Source organism: Cavia porcellus, unplaced genomic scaffold, assembly GCF_034190915.1.
Source record: "Cavia porcellus strain 051 isolate PalLab524CR breed Dunkin Hartley unplaced genomic scaffold, mCavPor4.1 scaffold_2, whole genome shotgun sequence".
Lineage (NCBI taxonomy): Eukaryota > Metazoa > Chordata > Mammalia > Rodentia > Caviidae > Cavia > Cavia porcellus.
This window is the reverse complement of record NW_026947485.1, coordinates 109,279,384-109,303,289: the sequence shown is the minus strand read 5'-3', so window position 1 is coordinate 109,303,289 and position 23,906 is coordinate 109,279,384. Positions and strand designations below refer to the sequence as shown.

At 42.1% G+C, this 23,906-nt stretch overlaps 1 long non-coding RNA gene across 1 annotated transcript in view; it reads left to right on the top strand.

The window, feature by feature from the left end:
- Window positions 1-5,428: 5,428 nt before the first annotated feature.
- The window catches only part of LOC106025678 (uncharacterized), a 29,610-nt gene continuing 11,132 nt past the window's right edge, over window positions 5,429-23,906 (top strand). Inside the window, exons 1-2 of the long non-coding RNA XR_002789171.2 lie at window positions 5,429-5,552; window positions 10,033-10,194. This is a non-coding gene — a long non-coding RNA (uncharacterized LOC106025678). The remainder of the gene's footprint in view (window positions 5,553-10,032; window positions 10,195-23,906) is intronic.

Sequence of the window (23,906 nt, the reverse complement as noted above, 5' to 3'; positions counted from 1 at the left end):
TCTTTTTGTTCTGCTTACTTCTCACCTGCAGGTGGGAAACTAAGGTGTCCTGGGGCAACCAGGAAGAAGCACTGGACGTGTCCTTTTGCTGTGTCTTTCTAACCAGAGGACCCATGTGCTTCTTTTGAAGCCTAGAGGCATTAAAGACGTAGAAATGGAAGAACCTGGGAAACTGCTGGGTCCCAAGGTTCTGGAGTATCTTGGTGAACCTCAGTAACTCTTATTTCTTTCACCCTCTTTGTGTCTTCAGGTCAAGTACTAAAACTCCTTTTGTTGGCAAATGAAGAGATATAATTCAAAGGCATCCTGGATCTCTACAAAAATGCCTTGGGTCCTTGTATGTGCCATACGTCTACCCTTAAGGAGTCAGCTTGGTTGAGGGAAGAGTTTTGTAAAAATCAGGTGACAGCTCAGACTCATGGTTGTCAGTACTTTCTGTGAGATCTTAAACCACCCTGTTTCATCTCAGGCCACATAGTTCAATGAAACAAACATGATTTTGAAGTCAAGTCACCTGGTTTGAATCTCTGCTCTGGTAGTGTGGCCTTAGGTTTGATGACCGATCTGAAGCTCATAATTAAAACATGGCAATAATTTTCTTTCTCTGGGAATGTTGAGAAATTTAATGAGATCCAGATCTCTAGCTCTAAGCCCGACACTCTGTAAGCATTTAATAAATGTTCATGTCTTATCCATAAAGAAGAGATGGAAACTCCTGCCCCTTCTATGTGACAGACCTGAGGAAGTTGAGTTTTTGAGAAATTGCTATGTAGCAATGTTTTAGGAACTTGGGATGTGATCAGTAGTTGAGGGGATTCCTGGCATATGCAAGGGTCTAGTTGCATCCCCAATTGTATAATTAGAAAGATGGAAAGAAAGGGAGGAAGGAAGAATAGAAAGAAAGAAGAAAAGAAGGGAAGAAGGAAGGAATAAGGGAAGGAAAAGAAGAGATAGAGTAGAATATTGCATACATTCTAACTTGCTTAAGCCTTATGGTCACTTTACAACAGAGACTTTATTATTATGTACTGATATCATTTAGTAGTGATTATTATAATTATTATTTAAAAGTAAATAAACTAAATTTAAAAAGTTGAATAACTGGCTTGAGGTCATTTAGTAGTGGCAAGAAAAACTAGGAAGTTTTTGGATGGTGTCGGGCCTATAAGAATGTCATCCAATAATATAACCACTTGGCTGATAATGGTTATTGAGTCCTTGGGAGAGGCTAGTGAATTGCACATCATATTTTAAAGACAGTGTAAAAGAGATGTAAAATACCTTATTAATAATTTTTATATTGGTTTCATATTAAAATGTTTTTGGATATATATTGGATTAAATAATGTTGTTAAAGTAAACCTAACGTTTTTTGTTTTTTTTTTGTTTTTTTTTTTTTGGTGCTGGAAAATCAGATTCAGGGCCTCATGCATGCTAGGCAAGCTCTCTACCACTGCGCTGTACCCCCCAGCTCTCTTTATTCTAAAAAAAGTTTTAAGTCAGTAGTGTAGTGCATGCTTGGCATGAACAAGGCCCTTGGTTCATGCCTCACTACCAAAAACAAAATAAAACAAATTAGAATTAAAGGCACATGTGGCTCAGATTCTACTTTCACTGGACTACATGGCCTAGAGCCCTGACTCATAACTGCTAATATGTTGTTGCCAGCTGTGAAGATTTTCTGGAAACTGAAATTCCAAGTTATGATATGGTAATAACGTCATTACAGCTTCTATATACAATTTCTTAGTGCACTGCCAGTATCAAGGGCTCTTTTCTCAAGGTGTAGACACCTCCGAGAGAATGACGTCCCAAGCCTTCTTCAGGGAAGTCTGGGAATGGCCTTGGGAAACTAAGTCTTTGACCTTGAATATTTATCCTTCTGCTTGCCGAACTGGAGGAGCAGCAAAGTAAGGAAGTGTTGCCCCAAATGAACTTTTGCTTCCTGTTCTGACCAGGGCTCAGTGAAGGCCCACATTTGGTTCAATGGACATCCTAACCTGCAGCTTAGAGGCCCAACAATGGGAAAGGGAGTTGGACTCTTGGCCTGGGAGTGCTTTTGGATCATAGCATCCTGTTCTGGGCAGATCCTCTTCAGATCCTTGGGTGAGCACGTCCAGTGACAGAGAGCTCATGCCCCTGTCTGCCCCACAGTTGGATAGTTCTACTTTTTATAAAACTCTTCTCTTTATGGTGCCTCCTTTTATCAGAGCTTAAAATCCATAAATAACTCCTACTCAGACTTTTTGGAATTGTGCTTCTCAAAACTGTAGAAAACATGGAAAGGAGCTCAGTGCCCCTAACTTGCCAAATCAAACTGTCCTGGGTAATGCCCAATTACAGTGCCCAAGGCTCCCTGTCTTACACACACAGGCACACACAGACACATTTACCACTTGTGAGAAACAAACTCATGAGCAGGAACTCTCTATCTTGGTGGCCAACAGTATGATCAGTTGTAAAACATGCCACTAGCAAGTTTTCCTAAAAATAAAGTGGGCAAATTTTCAAATTATTTGCATCTTAAATTAACTTGTATAAACTCAAGGTTATTCCTGCAGTAGTGTTTCTTGTGCTCATTGCCTGCCTGGACACTTTTTGGGCTGGAAGGGAAGGGTATGGTGTCACTGTCACATGACAGGCATTGTGCACAGTCTCACCTAATCTTGTCTCTGCCCAGGGATGTCAGTAATCTAGGAAAGGGAAAGGTGGGTCAATAATAACTCTGATATTGGGGCTCACTCTGTGACCAGCCGCGTACTAGGCACTTCACATGTATTCTTTCATTTGGATCTTAGCCACTGGTCCTTGGAGGGAGAACCATTACTGGCTCTATTTTATGAATGAAGAAACAAAAGAAAGGTTGGCTAACTTGCTTGAGCTTACCCACTTTGCAAGCAAACAAACACACTATGACAGAGTCTGGAGGAGGTAGGTACCTCAGCCTCTCTTGGTAAATCTAATACTGTAGTTCCATGACATGGAGGTTACATGGGGAAATCTGTGTGATCCTTGTCCAGAGACCTGGATAAGGGAATCCTGCCATATCTCTCTGAGGAGGACCTAGGAACACAGAAAAAAAGGAACTTAAAAAAAGGCAAAGGAATACATGATTATTTTTGGTACTCTGGCCTATCCTTAGCACAGGATGGCCAGGGAGTCCCACTGGACCTCTAGAGAACACTGACTTCAACAACAGCCTAGAACTAAAGCCAGCAAAAGGTCTGCTCTGCTGAGTTTCTTGCCAATGTGTCTTCCCAGTTCTCAGCTTTTAAGATTTCAACTGGTGAAAAAACCATACTTGCTAGCAAGAAATAGATGAGAGCACAGGGTACTGGGAGCATAGTCATGCTACGTTATTTGTTTGCTAGGCTCCACCCCTGCTAGGATGCCAGAAGAGAGCTGCAATGCCTCCCCAGGCGCCAGACCTTTGCAAGAGGCCAAGTCACCATGACTAACGCGACTTTGATCGTTGTGGTAATGACAGTCTTGTCATTCCTTCATTTCTTGCATATATAGGGGATGAGGAATTTAAATTAGGGTCTGTAATGAGAATGTGTTGGGCACATGGACTTCACCTGTTACATGGGTGCCAGCAGACGAACATAGTTGGGAACGGCAGGGTGAGAGTATCCATGTGGAGGTCTATTTGAGCTTCTGTATGATGACTATCGCCTAATGCAGCCACAGTTATAATCCCTTGAATTTCCCCTTCCCCTGGACCAGTCTCCCAGCTCTCTCAAGCCTCTTCTATGTGCATCTCTCTTAGTTTCTGCACCATCTTGCTGCTATTCTCAGGGAGGCTGTAATTCCTCAGTGTCTTCCTACTGTATCACGCCCACGGTGAGCTTGGTGCTCTGGACAGGACTGACCATCTCTTAGCATACTGAGGCCATGTTTTAGTCTAGACCAGAGATACTTACACCCTTAACATAGCCAAGATGATGTTCACTTTATGTATCATGTATCAACCACATAGCACAATTGGACCAGACTGAGCTGGTGGCCAATTTCCAGAATAACAAACAAATAGGTCATTTTTACATGGATTGCTGCCAAACCAGGTCTACACCATCCGGTACCTGTGCAATTAATTTTTAACCTCAATGCAGGACTTTGCTTTTCTCTCTGCTCTATTCCATCATGTTGGTTTCAGCCCTATGTTTTTTCCTGTTGAGGTCATTTCTTACTTCCATTCTGTCATCTGTAATGGTAACTGTGCTTCTCATTTTGTGTCTGCTGAAAATTTGATTCAAGAACACCCTGTATGTTGTCTTCTGAGTCACAGATAACAATGCCAATGAAGCAGTGCCAAGGACAGAGCTCTGTGGCATGCCACTAGAGACCTCCTTTGGGTTGACACAGAAAAACTAATCAACATTCTTTGACTGTAGTTGCTCATCCAGCTATGACTCCACTTCCTGTATTCTGATCCAGTTCTCATTTCCCATCATGTCCTCAAGGGCACCAGACAAAGACTTGTCAAATACCACAGTGAAATCAAGATACATTGGGTCTCTATCATTGTTTTGATCTTCCGCTTGAACAGATAGCTGATGCCATGTGATGGGCAAGAAATTTACCTCTTTGGGGGGTAAGGAAGAAAAATCAGTGTATAAATGAGTGGGAAGAAAAGGATTCACTGTAAAAGTATAGAGAAGCCCATTAAAATTGAAGGACAAGACATAAACTTATCCTAGAAATTATCATTTCATTCCAATTATCATACTGTTTTCTATAGAGTCCATTATGTATTATTATAATTATTGTGTTTCTATCTCCTGCATGAACATTTGAATTTTTCTTTTTCTTAAGTCATATTTATATTTGCTGTTATCAAAAGTCTTTTTAAAAATATATACCTTAAGTCAGGGACTATCTGTTGATCACTGAATAAGAATATATGAGAAGTACCCAGCCTAAAACTTGTACCAATGTAGGGGTTTAAAAAACAATTCTCTAGTTCAGAGCCTTATGTTCGGTAGGTACTTGATAACTGTGTGAGTGGATACACACACGCCTGCAGGACTGAGTGGAGCTGGATGTCTCACATCTCCTTTACATTCAGATGAGATGTAGTAAAGGCATTGGCACGATTATACCAGGAGACTTGGAACTCAAGTTTGAGCTGAGTCTAATCAGTATAGCTGATTCATGTCAACCAAACCAGCTTCAGGAGACACCAGTTAACAACAGCAAAATGCAGTGTGTTAATCCTCTCTGAGAGCTACTATCCGACTCCACCTCTAGAGCAGACAGCATATTCCCGGCGAGAGAATATAAACCAAGTCAACTTGATTAGATGTAGAGGGAGGGAAAGGCATGCTGGAGAGGGCCAGGCAAGGGCAGAGGGTAAGCCCATGGAGCACGTGACAAAGAGACCAGGATTGGGAAAGAAGTCAAGTTCTGTAGGTCATCAAGATCAGGAGGTGAACATGGGACTAAGCCTGGAAGAAAAGCCAAGAGTGCAGGTGCCATGAAAGTGCTGCAAAAATCAGGAGCAAAAGTGGGCATGGCCTGAGAGGGTCATGGACTTTGTTGCCACTTGCGAGGTGAGCCCAGAACTTTCTATCATTGGGGCCAGCCCCATGGGCTGGGGGTGGTCTGGCCCACGAAAGACCCAAATCTGGGCTGGCTGTTAGGATAGGTAGTCGCATCTGCCTACCTGTTTTGCCTCTTCATTACTGGAGAAATGAAAATACACTCTCACTATCTAAATGCTACTTTTGAACAAACAGCTGCTTGTTGTTACAAAAATACTTCATATTCCAAACCAGGCTCTGCAGTAGGGCAGTCCTGGGTTCTAAACATAGCTTTGTTGCTTAAAGCTGTGTAATCTTGGGTGAATTCCTCAGATTTTCAAAGCCTTAGTGTCTCCATCTGCAAACTGGGAATAATAATAACATCTACTTTATGATCCTGTTGGGAAGTTAAATTGAACCTATCTCAGATGCCTGGCAGGTAGTTGTAGTAAACTGTATCCATCATTGTTAACTGTGACTTTGGGCAAAAGTCACTTAATTCCTCTGAGTCTCATTTTCATGAATATAATAGCTATAAGACTTGTGAGGATATGGAATGGAATACATTTTTTAAAGTGTGAAGAAGTCAATAAAGGTAAAAAAAAAAAGTTACTCTCAGCTTGCTTAGATAGCTTAGGATAGTCTCACCATTTTTAAAACCCACCAAATCCAAAGAGGTACCCTGAACCAGAAGCTGAGGAACAATCTTCTATGTGTGTGGACACGTGTGTATGGGTGCACATGTGTGTGTATTGACTTCAGTACTATTTATAAAGCATAGTGAATGTCCACACACAGCATATCCTTTTGATGAGAGAGTTGATAGCTTCAATTATATGTCCAAAGGGGCCTATATCTTCAAAATGTCAGGAAGCACTGTCCTTGGGTAATGAAACTATAGGCAAACTATAGTCTTCCAGTATTGCTGCTAAACCTGTGTATGTGAGGATGCTTAGGGTACTGAGAGAATACAGTCAGCACCAAAGATAGCTGGGGTAGTTCCAGATGTGGGTTCATTTTCCCTGGATATTTTGTTAGCAACCAGACCTGCCCAGTCCCTGCTTGTTTCTGGAAACTTTGCACAGGAGCCTGAGCCAGCGATTCATTTCCTCCAAGTAGCCCTGCCCATTTGCAAAGACCTTTCATTCCTCATCTAGAGTAATTCCAGACAGGCCTGTGAATTCATTGGGCATTATGTCCTCTACTTTGTCACATGTGAAGGACCCCAGAGACTGTTCAAAATAGTGGCCCACAGTTTCTCTGCACAGCAGCATTGACACAGTGGGCAGTCAGGATGAGAGACGGTCTGAGTGATGCATCAGGATCTGCCCAATAGGCAACTGATAGAGCAAACTGGATCAAGGGCTCTGGCCACGACAGAACCTTGGAGGAGAGGCAAAGGGCAGTTGTGTGTGGGCGGGGTCCCCTTGTCCAATGGTGGTGCCCTATGGTGCCCAACTCACTCTCTCACATATCCCTGACGATGCAGAGTTGGGTGTGGTCTAGCATCAGCAGGCCTTGTGAGATGCTATGTCCTCCCTGCTTTCCTATCATTCCATGGCTGTAACACACGAGATTACTCCATATCTAAGGAGGCTCGGGGAGCAGGGTTAGCTCAGCCATGCTCTAAATATTGGGCCAAGCCAGCTTGCTTGCCCTCTCACCCTTCCTTGGGCTTGGGTAGCCTTGCATTTCATGGTAGCATCCTGTTCTTAGATCCAAGTTTGGATGTTGAGCGGAGCAGATGGTTTCCTTGGTATAAGGTCTAAGTACAGTCTAGCTATAGGGATACAAATTCGAAGCCCCAGCTAATTATAGAATTATTTTTTTGCAGCTAACATTTATATGGTGATGTGGTATGGCTTGCCGGCATTAAACACATTTAACTCTCCCAAAACCTATCAAATAAATACTACAATAATTCCTTTCTAAGAGAGAAGAGGAATGAAGCATGAGAAGCATATGACCTGCCCAAGGTCACACAGTAAAAAAGTGATGGTTCCAGGATTCAAACCTAATAAACACCTGTGCTGAACCACTGCTTCTGGGAGGAGACCATCAGTTCACTGTGCACATATCTATATCAGGGTCTTGCTGGGAGGAGAGGTGCACCTGGGCCAAGGCCTAGTGTATGTATTCTTGATTCAAATATTGCATCTGGCCTCAGTTTCCTCATTTTTTAAAGTGGAGACTGTTGATGCACTACTTTCTCAGAGAATTGTCATATGGATCAAATGAACTCCTGGTGTGAACTCTCTATAAACACCGAGCACCCACTAAAAGGCAGCACCTTTGTTACTGCTTAGCAGCTCTAAGTGTCCTGCTGCCTGGGGAGATATAAAATCTGTGATTCCGTTAGGGCTGCTGTTCAGGGGCCTTGAAGCCCATTTCTCCAAGGCCCAGGTACCTCCTCCTCAGTTTTCCTTCAGAGGAGTTGAGAGGGATATTTTGTTCTCTTGTCCAGAATGTGACCTGAGTCCTGGGAAGGGAAGATGTGCCAGTACCTGTTTTGCCAACACATGTCCTGCCCAGCTCCCAGTCAATCACGCCAGCCTCTACCAGCCAGCCACTGCTGTACTTTGTCACCTTTGTTCTCATTTGCCCTTCTCCCCCCTCCTGCCGCGTGGTACCTGCTCCTGTCATAAATGGGTGCCGTGCTGTATTATTAACAAGGCCAGACTCCAAATTCTGAGACATGGAACACAGGAGAAAAAAGCACAGAAAGAAAATTATAACCCACTTTTGTCACATTTCTAAGACTGTCCCTCTTGCCTACCTCCCACCATGTGTAATGACAGACTCAGTTGAGCATCTGCCTATCTGGTCAACAGTTCTCATGGCAAGTGGAAGGACGGTTCCACAGGCTGAGGAGGATCCTCCTAAGCCCCAGAATCTCATGCATTCTGACGCAGGTTGCTTCTAGGGAGAAATGGCATCTAGCTTGGGGTGTAAATGGTGGAAAGGGAAATAGTTTCAGTGAAGGAGGGGTATAGAGAAGAGGCAGCCGGGGCAGCTAGGAGGTTGGTTCAGTCTGGGGAAGGACCGTGAGGGTTACCAAGCTCCCAGTTTAAATGCTGGGAGTCCAAGCTGTGAAGCCGTGTGGGGCATCTGGGCAGTGGAAAGGAGGGTCAGAAGGCGTTTTCCTCCAGAAAGACAGATCTGGAAGCAGAACTGTCCTAAGTGAGTGTCACAGATGGTGAAACTGAAGCCAGGGTTGCATGGGCAGTAGCACAGCTAAAATTAGAACTGAGTTTCAAGTTAGACCTGGACTCACTGTGTTCTGATACTTTTTAACTCCACGACCCTGAATACTGTCCTTAACCCTCAGAGTGTCACCTTTCACCATCTGTGAGGTAGGGTGACAGTGTTGACTTTGGAGGCTGCCCTGAGGACTGAAGAAGACAGGACTAACCCTAACCTTGCTCTTTCTACTGCAGAGATCTTCCAGGCTGGGCAGCCTGACATTTGAGAGATCCATAAGTGTGAAAGATTCATAATCTGAGTCCTTTTGAGGATGGATTTTGGCACGTGTTCGGGGAGCAGAGCAGAGACAGTGAAAGGGACACACATGGACCAGAGAACGGAGAGTGAGCGTGGCCTGTCCTTCTCCACCGCACTCAGTTCTCCTTTGCGATGCCTCCTTTTCCATGTCTTGATGACTTTCCTTTCTGGCTACTCGTACTCAGCCATAAATAGAAGTACATTCATCATTACTTTCTGTTTTTAATGAATAATACACTATAGCCCCTGATCTGAATTTTAAGATCACTGTCTTTTTTTTTTCCTCTGTCAATTTATTTAACACTCATTCACTCAATGGGTGTTTTTTGAGCATCTGCTGCTATGTGCCCAACACTAAGCCTAGAGTTGGAGATGTAACAGTAAACATAGTAGCTCAAATTTCCTGCCCATGTGCACCGTCTCCTTCCATCTCATAATTACTCACCTCTACCCTCAGCCCTGAGTGAATATATTCAGTCTTTATTTTTATTACTTCCTTTACTAATGGCACTGTGTATGTGTATGTGTGAGAGAGAGGGAGAGAGAGAGAGAGAAAGAGAGAGAGAGAGAAACAGAGAGAGTGAGAGAGGAAGAGGAAGAAGAGAGAGAGGGAGAGAGAATGGTCCTCCACAAAGAAAAATCCCCACCATGGCTAAACCAGCTGTCTGGTATCATCAATGTAGCTAACACTTACAAGAAAGCAGAGGAAGTGGACCCATTCCCAGGATCCCAGAACCACTCTGCTATTTTCCAGGACATGGGCTTCTATGTGGACCAGGGCTCTTTGTCTTCCATGAGTAGCAGAGTGTTGGTACATAACAGGAGCTCAAAAAGGTTTCCTGAATGAGTATGGGCAGAAGCGAGCTTCTTGGAAGTATCTGGGTGAGGGCAGGCCCACATGTGACTGGCTTGGATCCAGGATGTCTGATCACGACAGTGCTTTTTCCTACAGCACTCATGATCCTGAACTATCACAGGAGACAGAGCATGGCCCTTTACTTCTTTCCAGATCTCTTTCTCCTGGAAGCCTAGTTGCTGCTTTCCCTGCAGCTGCTGCTTTACAGAGCGGTGGAAGCATCTGTGAGTGAGGGGAGGAAGGCCCTGCTTAACCCAGAGATGCTGTTCTCCAGAGCAGACGGAACAGGAGAGGTGACTGGCTGTTGCTTGCACAGTAAGTGTCTATAATCTACTCAGGGAGGTGAACCCGAGGCCTTATCCCTCTGAGCAAGAGATTAAAGGCCAGAACTTGTGATTGCTGCTCAGCTGGGGATCTCTGCCATACACTGACAGGGAGCCCCAGAGCACAGCTGCAGCTGAGGAAGTCAGCGTGGGGGACTGCCAGTGGCAGGCTGTTGAAAACAAATGGGGCAAAGAAATGATTCCAACACTATTGATTGGAGCTGATGTTTGCAGAACAGCCGGAAATGACTTACTTGGCTTTAAAACCAATAGGGAAACTGAAGTCAATGAGCCTAGGACAGATCTCGCTGAACCTGCAAAGGGTTTTTGTGTCCCTAAGCCTTTCCCACCCCCCACTCCCAGAAATACCAGAAATACCCACAGGTCACCACACTACCCACTGGCCCAGGGGATGGGAGAGGCACTCCCAGCAGGCCCTGCTCCTTCCTCCCCGCCTTTACCTTGGGTGGCCTCCAGCCTCAATGCTTCCCTCAGCCTCCTGCGGGCTGGCTGCTGCCTCTACTGCATCTGGCCCGAGGCCCCTTGCCAGGGTCATCAAGGCCTGCACTGTGTGAGGAGATGTGGATGAGCGCCTTCACCCCTTAGGTTCACTGAAACAACTGGAACTTTTGTTGTGATTGTCGTTTACTTAAAAGGAACTCTGCTAGGAAATTGAAAAAATGAACCAGGGAAAGAAAGCACAAAAGCCTAGAGATGGATGAGTTTGCAGAGTGGAACTCAGGATTAACGCACTGAGCACAACCTACTAGAAACCCAGGCCCCTCTCTTGTCTTCTTTTTCTTTTTCCTCCTCCTCATCCTTCTCCCCCCAACCCCTTCTCTCTCTCTTTTCCCGTTTGCCTTCTCCTCCATCCCATGCTGCTTTAGGGTTGCTGAAATGCCAGCATGGAAATAAAGGAGACGGAGACGCAGCTCAGTGGGTGAGCACTTGCCTAGCATGTGTGAGACCCTAGGTTCAATCCTTGGCACCACAAAATAAACAAACTAATTAATTAATTAAAGAGCATAGGTTACATCAGGGAAACTCCTATGTGAGAAAATTGGAACTAAAACCAGCTGGATGAAGGAGCACAGGTTGGAGCTAAAGTCATCTGCACAAAGGAGCACAGATTGGAACTGGAGCAGAGAGGAGGAGGGCAGGTTATGTGGAAGCAGCTGGGCTGCCCTGCAATCTCAGGAAGCTTCCGCAAGGCTGTTATGGAGTCTGAGCACCAAGGTGGAAGCTCAGTCTCTCCCAGGAATGGGCCTGCTTTATCCCTGCTAAGATGACTGCTCATCAGCTGAGAACATCCCCAGGGAAATGTGACCAGTTGGTGATGGACTGCAGTGCCTAGCACAGAGCCTTGGTTAGTGCCACTCCCTGTGTTGCAGACCTGCCAGACACACACTCAAAGACATCAGCACCCCTGTGTGTTTTGGCATGCCTGAAGCCAATTCCGAGTCGGAGTCCACCCTTCAGAGGACACTGACTTTATCTTCTTTCTTCCTGTGGATATCTATATGGCCTATGTTCACTACTCTCCCTCCTCTCAAGATTTTCCTTGGCTACTGCTGAAATTACAACATTCCTTCTCTACTAATTTCCCTCCCTAGCTTTTATCTTTACCTTACTTACCATATATATTTTCTTATTTATTTGGTTTACTGTTTCTCTGCCTTATTAGAACATGTTTCATGACGCAAAGATTTTATCTTATTTTGTGTTGTGTCCCCAAAGTTGAAACTGTGTCTGGCACATGAATGCTATCTGTTGAACTAATAAAAACGTGGCTGATGTTTGGAATACACTTTGGCCTCAATGTCTCCAGCAGCTGGGTGAACTCCAGAGAGATGGTGCCTGTGTTAGGTAGGGTTTAAGAGCATAATATTCTTCCTGGAAGCTGATGTGGTAGGTAGGTGCTGTGGTATACGAATTAATGCAATTGGGTTTGGCCCTAGATAGATTTCAGTTCTGGTTCCACTCTTGTCACTTATCAGCTCTGTGACCTTAAGCAAAGTAGTTAACTTCTCTGATTCACAGTTTCTTGTTGGTGAAAGAAGGATAAAAATGTACCCCTCCAGGAAAGTTTTAAAGTTGAGAGGGTTCTGATTACCTCGACTAAATCTTGATGAAGATCGTTCCTGTTTCCAAGTTAGCAGTTGCTAACAGTTTAACAACTATTTTTTCTATGGAAGGAGAATTTAAACTCAGAACAACTTCCCTGGGTGTTCAGGGTCCCTTTCTGTGCTCTGTCATCCCCAGTCACCCTGCTTGTACCAATAGCAATGTATCAGTCATGGTTCAATAGAAGAACAGATTTAACATTGTTACATGTACTATATAAAGTCTTTGCTAAGAAGGCTTATAATGGCTGCATGTGGAGTCAGGCATGAAAGAATGCAAAATGGCCTCCTGCCCACTGGAGAACCACAGGATCCAGTTGAAGGTCAAAGGTCTGGAGGTCATGGCAGAGTCCTGTGTGAGTCCATGTTGGAAAATCAAAGGGACTGCATTGGAAGGTTGAAAAGTCTGCACTAGAAGCCTGAAGGAATTGGAGATGAACAACCTAAGGCAATAGCCAAGATTGGAGCTCTCCAAGGAAGCAAAGTAAATCTTCCTTCTTCTTCCCCTTTTTCCTCTATCCAGGCTAAAAGCCTATTGGCTGGTGCCACCCACATCTGGGGTGGATCTTTCCTCCTCATTTTGTGGCTTACATGTTGGGCATCTACAGACATATCTAGAACTGTGTTCCCTTAAGCTTCTAGGCATTTGTTAATCTGTTCAAGTTGACTTAACCCATTTTTGCCAATGATCACAAGCAGTACAGTTTTGGAATTCCTTAACCCTGAATATACACCATAACTAATAACTATGGTTTCCCGTGGGGCACTTACTTTGCATACATTATTATAAAATTTAAACAATTGGATCTCTGTGTTGACTGGGACTGCATATCTGTTCCCCTGTGATAGCCCCAGAATCTGGTGTTTAAAATGTTCTCAGTAAATATCTGTGAGGTCATCACAGCCAACTGTTTGAAGGTTGGTATTATCATCTCCGTGTTACAAATATGGAGATTAAAACTCACCTCACTTACAGAGGAATAGATGGGTAGAACAAGACCTAAACCCAGATCTCCCAGATTTAAACCCGAGTTTCCTGTTCCATAGAGCTGTTTCAGGAAGATTTTGTATCATTCTTCCTCAGAGGAAAAGCCCAGGATACAGGCATAATTTCACGATGGTCTCAGGATCTCAATAAGATCTTAGTTATAAAAACTATTGTTAATTTAAGAGTAACAATTTAGGGGACAGCGCGGCCTCATGGACATCATACCTTAATTTCTACAACTTTTATTGACATCTCATTATTTTTCAGGTTGAGTGAATCATTCTTGGTTGACAGGTAGACCTTGAATTTTTTTTTTTTAGTCCTTCCTGAATTCTTGACCATGTTGAGTCATTCCTTGGTAACTCACCACCAGTGTTGTGGCATTAGGACAACTGATGTAAGCCTTGTGACTTAGTTAGCCAACCTATCAATTTTCTTTATATAAGGCAATTTACCCCCTCTTCTGGGATCTTTGAAGGAGCAGTACAGTCCTTTATTCCCTGCAGAATGCTTTCAGAACAATGTCAAGGGTGGCAGGAGGTAGATGGAAGATAGAAGGGGTATATTTGTAAACTGCAAATGATGAAGTCTTTTAACAATTCAAGGTAGGATATTTCTGCATAAAGTGAGACTCAGGCACACACACAAATACACAAACACTTCTGTGTTGAAAAAATTTAGGCTTTATTTACAAACAGCTGTGTTTGCCTGCAAATGATGCAATTAAAATAGTGTTACAGATGAGTGAAGTGTGACCTTCGCTAGGGTCAGCAGTTTGAGAATCAGAGAAAGAGCTGCTGAGGGGTGCCTGGAGTTCATTCTCAGAATCCCTACACACGCATTCTGCTCTAAGGCTTGTGAGTATTAACTATTTAGGTAAGCAAATGGACATTTTATTTAGATGCAATCTACAGATACATGATGAGTAAGTGGTGGCATATCGATGAACTAGTGCATAACAATACTTCAGCTGTTCTAGATGTCACTGGCTAGTCAATGGCTCAGAAAAACAGAGCAAGTGCAGGTCTGAGTGTGGCTTAGCTGTGTGGATACACGTTGTTTCTGTTCACTAGCATATTTTTTTTCTAGGCACAAGATCTCAATTTTCTTTGGGGAACTATTTCTTTTTCCTTAGTCCATTGAATTTCAGAGGACATGTGACCTAGGCTTAGCCAATCAGACCATTGTATTCTTTTGACTCTTATAATAGATTCAATAATAGGCATATAACTTCAGTTAAGCTTATAAGAGTCTTACCCTAGATTTGTGCTGGAGCTTGTGGAACAGAGTTTTATTTGTAAGGGTTGGGGAGCCAGTAAGATGTAAGGGTGGAGCATCTGGGTAGGGGTAAAGACATGAAAGAAAGAGAGCCTGTCTGAGTGTGAAGCCAGAGTGGTAAAAGGAGAGGGACATGTCCCTCAGGACATCATTAGAAGCACCAGATCATGACATACCTCCAGCCAGTTTATCCTTCAATTTATGTAATATAATGAAATAATAAATTATTTTCCCCATACTTTTTGTTAACCTAAACTTGTTACCTGAAGCTGAATCTTGAATGATGTACTTCATTTGTATACTACTCTTTTTCCCCCATCAGATTGTAAGCTTTCTGTAAGCAAGGATTTTTATCCTATTCATCTTTGTGGCCTCAGTGTCTAGCATGTTAGAACTTCAGGACTGAACTGTAACAGCCAAAGAGAAGAGATACCAAGGAAGCTCACTTTAAACAAAGTGGTATTAAACAAGATGATATCCTGTCCTGCTTCTCAAGAGCAGAGACAAATTGAAGAGACTGCAAGGGACTTTGGGAGGATATTACAATGGACTTTGAGGAAGAGAGTGAAGGTAGATCTGAGAAAGATAGCTACAACAATCATCATCAAGCCAGGAGTAGATGTGTGAGTGTTAATAGCCAAAGACAAGAGGCTGAACCAGATGAAGGTTGGAAAATCAAAAACAAGAAGAATGCATGTGCAAAGATCAAAACTGGGCAAAGGTGACTGGGTGGATTTTGAAGATACAAGTCAATATCTGTACTTTAACATTTGATAGAGAGGTCAGGCCCATTCCAAAGGGGAAAGGACAGAAAGGAGGTATAAAATGGTGCCTTCCTGGAAGGCTGGATCTAGGAGGATTAACATAGACAATGGACCCTATTTTCACCATTATTTTGGAACTCTAAACTTGGGGAGAGAAGTTGTTGGAACCCCCTTTTTAATTTTCTTTTACAAAAGTGAATTAATTTCTGTGGGAGAGAAATCAGTGGAATTTATACACACTTCAGTGTGTCCTAGATCATCCCAGTGATCACAGCCTTAGGCAGTACTCCCTGCCTAGGAAGTTTGTCTTTTAAGATAAATCCAGCTTGTTGAATCATTGCATCATTCCCATCTACCAACAAGAAAAGACCAAAATTATATTTCGAGCAATTCTGGACACCTGGTCTCCAAACCCTTCCAAGTCGGAAGCCACTTCTGCCATCATTAAGCTCCGTCGATCTGTTCTGAAGTCTCCATCTCTGTATGCAGTGCTCTTGAAGAGAGGCTGGAAAAGGATGAATCCATGGCTGAAGTACATTTAACTTATGTAATAAGCCCAAACTTTAAGTGTTGCTGGAAGTAATAGAACAGAGACCACATTTGATAAGTGCTCTTTTTAGAATTCTTAGAATTCTTAACCATACACCTTGGAAAACTTGCTAAAGTTGCTAATTTTCCTTTCTTTCCCAACTTCTAATTTCCCCCAAATCCTTACTCTGGCACCGCCCCAAACTCCATGCAGGCAGTGTGTCAGCATAGCTCTTCTTTTCTTTCATGGCAGAATTTCAAGGGTGTAATTGAGGAGTCAAGAAATCTAGATTCTAATTCCACCCAGATTCTAATTCATCCAGTGGTCTTGGGAAAGAGCCTTTCTTCCCTAAGCTTCAATGTCTTGTAGTTTCTAAAATTCTGGAAACTGATGATAAAATAAAATCTCCCTCTGTCTGTCTGTGTCTCTATCCCTCCCATCTTTCCCTACTTCCCTCTCTACTATCATGTATGAATGGAATCAAGTAGAGCCCAGAACTGAGAGAGAGGGTCTTTGGCCTCCGTATATGGGGCTTGTGTTGTGCAATAGCTGTAATCTCTTTTGGCTGACCCTTCTTTCTACATATGCTTTCTCAGCCATATCTCCCAAGAGATGCCTGGAAGTTTTGGTGGGAAAATCTGAAATTGGCAATAACTGTAGCAGAGACCAAAATGTTGGGCCGCCAGGGAACAACAGGGTTCCAATAAATGAAACTTCAACATATAAAAGATTCAAGTCCAGTTGTCTCTGAAAACAAAGATTATCCACTTAAATACCCAAAGATAGCATTTACGAAAAAAGCAATTTGCAGAGAAATCAATCTCAGTGTTGCTGTTCACAACCCCAAGTCCTTTAACCTTTCCTTGGGTCTCTGCTCATCAGGAACCTCCTCAACTTGACCTGTCTTCCCTGGGGCTTCTTTTTGTAATGTTATTTAAGGAAAAACAAGAGAGTTAGTAGCAGTATAGTCACCTTGTACAGGGCACTAGTATCAGGAAATGCTGGTTATTTGTTTTCCATTTGTTAGCAATTATGAGAGGAGAAGAAAAGGTGGCGATAGGAAGATATAACATTTAGCTCAAGTTCTTAATTTTGGGATTTCCTCTCAATATTCTTATGCTGAGAACAGTCTTTTGGAATCCTTTACCAATCACTCATGCACATTTTTGAGCTTCTCAAGGGAAAAAGAAACAAAACTTTAATCTGTTTTTGGATTAATTTTTTAGTAGCTCAAAGTTGGGACATTATCAAGTGATAAAATGAAATGATGACATTCCTTTTGTTGTCTCAGACCAGTTTTTCTTCATTTTACTACAAATCTATTTGAAAAACAATAAGACACATGTTTGAAAGCCCTAATATTTATTCATTCTACAGATTTTTCTTTGTTGTCATACAGAATTGAAGTTGCTTTGTCATAATTTTGGTGCCACTAGGGCTATTATCTACAGACTGGAAATTGCTGTTCTATAAAAACAACAAAAAATGTACTGAGAGCATCTACTGGCTGTTATACTAAGTGCTTTACATACATTATTCTACTTGATTCTCATGACCATCTTGTAAAATAGATATCTGTATCATTTTCCTTTTATAGGTGAGGAAATAGGTTTAGGGAAGTGAAATAATTCCTTCAAGTCCATATTAATAGTAAGGGGCAGAGTTAGGATTTAGATCCATATACTTCTAATTTCAAAATTCATGTTCTTAATTACAAAACTGACATTTACTATATATAGCCATATATCTACTATAGCTGGCTTCTAAGAATTTAGCTCTTCATGTTTTTTGCATACGTTGGCACATAGAATAAATTCAGTAAGTGCTTCTTCATTGATTCATGGTAAGGGTTTTTTCTTGATTTGATTCTTATGATTTAACTACTTATTCCCAAATAATGCCATTTTAACCTTCTTGAGACTAAGCCATTGAAGATCTTGGGTAGTTTTTGTTACTGAGTATCATTTTGAATTCTGAATTTCAAATTAGGAGTTAATAGATAGATATCAAAGAAGTCGTTGAACTAGAGCTCCTGACTCAATCTAATTAGGGAGGCTGTTTTTTTTTTTTTTTTTTTTTTACAAATTTTGAATCATGTATTCCATTACCCAGGGCATTCAGCTAAGCTCCTTCATTACTACCAGCACCACCATCACCATCATCACCAAAATTGTCACCAATCAGTGTATATCTACAGAGCTCTTTATGCTTGCAAGTTTCTGGGTATAGATATAAAGATATAGTAAATTCTATCTTTGAGACGCTTTCATTCCCAAGGGAGCCTTGGCTTTCGTGGCAGAGTTGTTTGTAGGATAGGAGGACAATGGCTAGGATTTGTAGTATTCTATAATATAGAGAAAATAATGTCAACCAAGTCAGAGAGTTATAGGTATTTATGTTTAGAGAAAAGTAAACACTAGAAAGGAAGGTACTTGGAAGTTATTACTTATCTGTAGTGTACTTTATGAGGTGTGAGGTAGGGATCTATTTTATTCCATATAGATGGTTAATTGTTCCATGGTCACTTAATGAATCATTGATCCTTTCCTCCCTAATTAAAAATAACACCTTTTTCATATACCTACTTCCTTTGCACACTGGATCTGTTTCTGGATTCTGTTCTGTTTCATTGTCCTCTTTGTACCTGAGCCAGGAGTACATTATTTAGATTCATACAGCTTTGTAATATGTCTTGACATCTAGTAAGACAAGCACCCTTTCTTTGTTCTTTTGCAACATACTGTTGCTATTCTTGCACAGTGACTCCTCCATATGAATTTTAGAAGTTACTAATCAAATTCTCTGAAAAATCATAGGAGTCATGAAGGGAATGCTGTGAGGCATAGAGAGAGTGTAATGGGCCATGAGACTGATAGAATAGTTTGAAGGTCAAATAATGGGAGCTTCGATTGTCCAGCCAAGACATGCAGAGCCCACAGCACTTCTGGGCATTTCTAAAGAAGCTGAGATAATTTCTGGCATCCTGGCTCTCCTTTCCTTTAGAAGTTTATCTGTAACGTCCTACATGCTAATGGCTGCACACTGGGCAGAACACTCATGTCCCCAGAGCCCTGCATAGTGGGTGGGGGAGAGAGCTTAATCTGTGTTGAAAGAGCAAAGAAAGGCTTGTCCATCTTGCCTGTTCAGAACTCAGAAGTGACCTGGTTCTGAAGCCCCAAGGCAGCTCCTTTCTCTCTGCCTTGGTCTTTTCATTGCCTCTGCCCCTTTTCACATAGCCCTCCCTGGCTGCCATCTGTCACAGTTACAGATGATTGGACAAGGATAAGGAGGGAGAGTAGGCGGCCCATTGTGTCTTCCTCTGAGGACTGTGTCAGCCCTGGATGGAAATCACGGGAAGCAACCCTGGCCTTTGGGCAAGGCAAGGGAGCACGTGGGCCCCTTTAGACAAGCCTCTGAGGACAGGCTGCCCTCTCATCCATCCCTTCCTATTAGCTAAAAGACAAAGACACAAGAACAGGGCAGTGCCTGCCTCTCCTGTTTCTCTTTGGTTTTTGTCTGGTTTTTGTTTGCTTCTTCCTTTACTCAGTAAGTGTTTATTGAACATTTGCTATGCAAGAATAGACAATGTGAACAAAACTTAGTTTCTGTCCTCATGCAGCTTATAGTCTGGTGAGAAATAGTGGAGGAGACAGTCCAAAATAAGTTCACTAACAAACACATAGGTATGTCTGTTCTCCAAGCACAGCTCTCCTTCAGAGAGCCTGGATAGAAGGAAAGGCAGAGAAGCGATTGGTGCATTCATGTTCTAGTCATAGGAACCAAGTGGGTGGCCGAATGAGGAAATAGTGTGTGCTCTGAGAGGGTCTTACCAATCTAATGTGGGTTCCCATTCGTTTGACCCAACTGCGTGATTCCTATCTCCTTTTCAATAGTCAGGTAACTGTTGGTATCTGAAGAGCATCCCTCACTAAATGGCATAATGTAGAGGTGAGGGAGAAGTTTTTCTGTGTTAAGAAATAGAAAGATGAACAGTGAATATGTTGTATTCAAAGGTAGTGGGAAGGACAGATATTCTGGAGGGTTCTGACTTCCAGAGGCAATCTGTAACGTACCTTTCCCATCCTCCCATGACCCTGGGGATGGTGGCTATGGTGTGATGTTTATGACTGAAATCCCGGGCCAGTTCTTCAGCCAGAACTGAGAGACTAGGACAGCAAAGGGTACACAACAAAGGAGAAGCAGCTCTGGCATATTCTTGAATAGAAGGCATTGTCTCGTGCTTCGAGAAAGACAAGGGACATTCATCAGTTTTTGATTTGTAAATAACTGTGTGATGGTAGAAATGGAGGGATGAGGTGCTAAAAGTAGTAACGATTATGTAGTAGTAATTATTTATGAAGACTGTATACCTTTAATATTAGATGATTCTCTTTTTATTTCCATGGGAATAAGATACAAATGTGCTAGAATTTTCAGTGATAAATTGTAATTTTTTTTCTGGTACCAGGAGTCAAACTCAGGACCTCCTGCTTACCAGGCAGGCGCTGTGCTGCTAAGCTATATCCCCAGCCTGGAAAGTTGTATTTTTTAAAAGTTTTAATTTTGGGAGTCTACAGTCCATGGAAACTAAAGTTACATAAAGTTTTGTTGAATGAATGAGTGATTGAGGAATAAGTAATTTATGAAAAAAGCCTCTTTCCAAGTTAGAAGCTCCAATAATCATTTGAAGTAGTTAAAGAAGCCTGTTGGAATTTAATTTCTAAATTCCGATTCTCTGGTTATAGGGAAAAGTGTGGACATCTATGGTGCTGAGGGTAGAGATAATGAAGTGGTTGCACGTAGTTTTCAGTTCAGTGCTCACCAATTTATTGATCCCCAAACATTTGCTGAGGGCTTTTTTCATGCATGTAGCATACACATACAGTAGGGAAGAGGCCTGAGTGTCCTAAAGTTGAATATCACGTGAAAGGAAATGACAAGAAATTATTACAATGTAGGCTTCCAAAAATCAGGAAACACAAAACAAAGACAATTTCAGTATAGAAAGCCAAGTTAAGAAATATTAGGAAAACTCTCATAATAGGTTTCATGTACTAATGTCTACTGTAAAGCTCTTTATATAATGTTAATTATATAATGTTACTTCTAAATAGTTTCACAAGATAGGCACCCAGACAGTATATGGGTCTCTGAGGTATGATCAAATATACTGTATACATTTAAGTAAAATAAAATTTATTACAGTAAGACACAGAGCCATTAATTTTCCTCAAGATACTACCCTCACTTCAAATGCCCTTATTCCACCATTATTTCCCACTTTCTAAAGCAGTTCTGGAAGTCCTCTTTTACAAGTATCTTTACTTGCACTATTGTGACCACGTCGACCCTGAATCTATTCAAAACATTTACCTTTCGTGGTGATTTTGCTTTGGGAAGAGCCAGGAGTCACACAGTGTCAGATTCAGTGAATAAGGTGAAGGAGAACACATAATAATGTTTTTCTGAGACTGCTTTCCATTGGATGGTACATAGCAGCAGATAGCTCACAAAGACATGAAAAAAACCCCTCCAGAACTGCTTCAGGAAGTGGACTGATAGAGCAAGTATTTTCCAGCTGGACGTGGTAGCACATGCCTGCAATTCCAGCACTCTTTCGAGAGGCAGAGGCAGAAGGATCTTTGTGAATTCGAGACCAGCCCGGATTACAAAGTGTGCTAAAGGCCAGCCTTGGCTGCATAGAGAGATTCTGCCTCAAAAAGACAAAATTAATAAATAAATAAGTTCTCATGTTCTAAGTGAAGGGGAGTATTTTAAGAGAGATAGATGGCAATGTATCTTTTACTGTAATAAATCATTTTTAATTTCAAAATTCATCATACTTTTTTATTACGCCTCATAAAAGCATATGACTATAAATAGTAGGGCCCGAGTCTGTTTCCCTCCCAAGCCTGGATTCTTTCTATGTCTTTGTGATTCTTCCATAAAGCCATGGGAGAAATGAATACACTATGTGCATATTCTTGTTGGGCTCATGGAGGGAATCAGCTCCTCTGCACTCCTCCTCTACTATCTCCTTGCTGTCTTGACCCCTGCATAGCACCAGTTGGTGGTGAGGGAGGACGGAAAGGCTCCAACACTATTTGACATGTGTGAGGTACATTAGTCAGAAGTCTTCCAGTAGGATGTTGGTTTCCCCAACTCAAGTAAGTGTAATAAAATAGATTATTAGTTTATGAGACCAGGATGTCTGGATAGAGATCTAGCTTTATATGTGCTGAGTCTTGTGAGTAGAGTTATATACAGTCATCACAACTCTATTCCTGTCTCTAGTTTTTAAATTTTATTTATTTATTTATTGCTTTTTTCCCAGTAGCAGGGATCAAACTCAACCTCATGCTTGCCAGGCAGGTGCTTATGCTGCTGAGCTAACTCCAGCCCCCTGTCTCCAGTTCTGTTCTCTGCTTTGCTTTATTCTAGAGATCTGTATCTCTAGAAATGACTACCAGGACAAAATGCTACCAGGACTCCTGGTATCACACCCGCCATGATTTGTAGCACTAACAGAAAAGTACCCTCTCTCTTTCAATTTTTATGCATCAGTTCCAGATGAGATCCTGATTGGCCCCGCTTAGGCCGATATTACACATGCCCCGATCAGCCTGAGTTACATGGATTTGCCTATGGGGTGGGAAGGCCACACAAGACGTGATAATGTTACTCAAATGGTGTGCCTAAAATGAGGACAAAAACTTCCTATAGAACCAGAAAAAAGATGGTGAGCCACAAAGCTGGACAAACAAAAATCATAAATACCCTGGACCCTTATGGTGGAAATACACAGCCTCAGATAATTAAGTCAGGGTTTCCCTAGATGGTGTTTATCTTCTGAGATCAAAGAAGGAAGGCAGGGAATAAGAAAAGCAAATGGCCCTGAACAGTGGACTTCTGGGGACAAATTTAGTCCTGGCTTGCAGAGATCACTGCACAGCTCATCTTTGTAAGACAGAAGATCAAGTATACCCATAATAATGTCCCCTCCCTTTGTCTAATTCTCAGCAATTTACCCAAGCTTGTCTTCATCCTCTCAGAGCTTCATAACAACTTTGGTAGGTAGGAAAGACATGCGTTACTTCCCTATTTTACAAGCAAGGAAACTGAGGCTGTGTGATGCTTAGTGACCAACCCAAGGTCATCCAGATGGTTAAGTTGCAATGCTATGGCTATCACTTAGCTCCCTAAGATACTAAATTAATTTAAGGCCTATAAAAAACCCTAACGTGAAAAAGATTGGTTAAGTGACAAAGGACAAATCTCATTGGTCAGATAAAAAGCTGCAGAGGGAACAGCTCTGCCAGTTGGAAAGGCAAAAGCAGAAAGCTTGGCCTGATTGCCCAAGAAAAGAACAAAGAAATAGCCAGAATTGATAGGCATAAGAAGAGAAAAACCAAAGAAAGAAAGAAATGAGATGCAACCTGGAAAACACATAAAGGAAATAGAAAAACGTTCTTTAAAATACACTAGGAACAAGAGAAAGATAAGGGAGAATGTTTCTTCCTAATAGATGATGAGAGAGAGCTGATAATAGATGACACCAGAAATGCATAGGTTTTTAATGCTTTATTCTTTGGGAAGCTGAGGCTAACTGCATACAGACTAGAAGGCAAGGGCAGTAACTGAAGAGTGGGGTGTAGAGACATAGTGTGCCTTTATACAACATCTGTGCGCACTTTTAGGATCTGGGGATCCCAGGTGCCTCCTCCCCCCCGCCCCTCACTTTACAAGCAGTGAAATTGAGTATCAGTGATGGGGAATGAGTTTTCTAAGGTCACCCAATTTTGGAAGGGACAGGGCTGCACCCTAAGTTTCTTTCACTAGTGTAATGTCCTTTTCTGTCACATATGGGAGATGGGGAGAGGAAGACAGACAGTGATGGATAAATCTAGGAATAAAAACATCCAGTGATAGAATTTGGTGAATGTACAAATAACCTTGACTGAAGCAGTGTTAAGGGCAGGGTGAATCAGAGATATAGGGTACAAAGAAAGCTGCTTCACCAAC